Raw genomic sequence first — 2,070 nt, 5'->3', positions numbered from 1 at the left:
CCGGTACCGGTGTGCAATGCCCGGATCCCGAAGGCAGTGCCCGGTGCCGGTACCGGTGAGCAATGCCCGGATCCCGAAGGCAGTGCCCGGTACCGGTGGCCCCGGCGGTGGCCGTTAGGTGGCGGGCGCGGGGTGTGCGGCTGCCGGCAGCAAGGGAAAACCGGGAATTTTGCAGGAAAACGTGCTGCCGGGCCCTGGGGTCCCCTCCCGGCCAGGGGTGCCCTGGGGACACGCAGCGCCCGGTCCGGCTGGGGCTGGCGATGGACACGCGGCCCCCGCGACCCCCAGAGCCGGGGATGAGGGGGGGTCTGGCAGCTGGGCCACTTCCAGCCCCAGCACCTTCAGGGGCTCCAGGTTCCATCAGCCCCGAGCCCAAAGCCGGACCCTGCGTGTCCCCACTGAACTCCTCACCCCCCTTTTCGGGGGTCTCTGGACAGGGCTCGGGGAGCAGCTGGGGCAGCAGGGAGTTCATGTGGGATCAGTCACAGGATCATGGGATGGTTTGAGTTGGAAGGGAACTTCAAGCCCATCCCGTTCTCTGAGCTCTCCCTGGAGCCTTCTCCAGGTGAGCACCCCCAGCTCTCCCAGCTTGGCTCCAGAGCAGAGGGGCTCCAGCCCTGGGAGGATCTCTGTGGACTCCAGAGGTGGATAGAACACTGCAGATGGGCCAGAATAGAAGGGGAGAATCTGTGTGGATGTGAATGAGAATCTGCTGTATGGATGAAGGGCAAAGAACGCAAAACCACCCTCTCTACTGCAGGTCCAACACTGCCCTTCCCCACGTGCCGAGGGTTTGAGATGCTGCTTGTCCCAGTACGTGACTCCTCATGACCCCGAAGTGCTGGGAGCGTGTGCACAGACAGCCCTGCCTGCACCGCCTTCCCGCAGGGCTCCCTGTCACCATTGTCCCCATCGCCCTCGCTCCTTCCACCGCTGCGGAAATTGGCAGTCGGTTATCGGTAAATGCACCCGGTTCCTCTCCAGCTGTGCCAGGTGTGAAGGCCCGACCTGGCCGCCCACTTAAAGCCGTGTGAGCTCAGTCCCCGCTAGGGACCGGCCCTCCCGAGCCCGCATGTCTGATCTCAGCTCCCACTTTATTTTAGGGAAAGCACTGATGGCTACGGCCGCAGGAATTCCGGGAGGTGGGAATTCCGGAGCGTTCTGCCCTCCACACCCGGCGCTGGGACACGCCAAGGAGATGGGGAGGGGCATGACCCCCTCGGTGGGCTCTGCATGGAGGCGGATTTTCTATTCACCCGCACAGGGCAAAGGGCTGCGGGCTGGGGACACGGGGCACGACACGGGGAGCGAGCAGGGACAGCGCAGCCAGGCTGGGCCCGTCCGTCCGTCCGTCCGTCCGTCCGTCCCGCTGGCGTTGCCAGGTGATGTAATACTTAAGCGAAAAAGCTCAAATTCCACACGGTCGTTTAACTCGGTCGTTAAACACGATCTGCCCGCTCCAGAGGGAGCAGATGGATGCGGGGACCGGCAGCTTTGCAGCGGCTCCGGCGGCTCCGGGGCTGTGATGGGGCCCGCGGGATGCGGCCCCGGGCCGGGCTGGGCGGGTGATGCATCCTCGATGCGAACACGCAGAGAGCAAGGCCGGGGGAGCCAGACCTGGGACAGCCGACCAGCTCCGAGCAGCTCCCAGCCCCTGCCAGAGAAACGGCTCTGACTGGAAATGCGTATTTTGTACCTAGAAAGAATAGATGGGAACGAGATCTCCCCGCCCCTGGCACTCGCGCCGGGGAACGGGATCCAAACCCTTTGCGATTTGGCCGGAGCCGCCCGCGGGGATGGGCTGGGAGCGTCCCCGGGGCTGGCAGAGGGTCCCGGGGAAGGCGCAGACACCGGCACGCTCTGACGAGAAAGGGACAAGGCACAAAACGCTTCCCACAGCAGGGCCCCTGAGGAAAAGGGGGGTTTGCTGCAGGGTGCAAAGTCGGGGTGAGAAAACCCACACGAGGTCTGCAGCAACAGCATCTACAGCCACAGCCCAGCACAGGGGGGTCATGGCAGCTCCGGGGAGGAGGATGGATGGATGGATGGATGGATGATGGATGATGGATG

The 2,070-nt window shown here is 64.4% G+C and overlaps 1 long non-coding RNA gene across 1 annotated transcript in view; it reads left to right on the top strand.

Moving 5' to 3' along the window:
- Positions 1-764: 764 nt before the first annotated feature.
- The window catches only part of LOC117245293, a 4,349-nt gene continuing 3,043 nt past the window's right edge, over positions 765-2,070 (top strand). The window contains exon 1 of the long non-coding RNA XR_004499866.1: positions 765-1,382. This is a non-coding gene — a long non-coding RNA (uncharacterized LOC117245293). The remainder of the gene's footprint in view (positions 1,383-2,070) is intronic.

This window comes from Parus major, chromosome 19 (genome assembly GCF_001522545.3).
Source record: "Parus major isolate Abel chromosome 19, Parus_major1.1, whole genome shotgun sequence".
In the NCBI taxonomy this organism is placed as follows: domain Eukaryota; kingdom Metazoa; phylum Chordata; class Aves; order Passeriformes; family Paridae; genus Parus; species Parus major.
The sequence above is the reverse complement of the archived record's forward strand: the minus strand, read 5'-3'. Positions and strand labels throughout refer to the sequence as shown.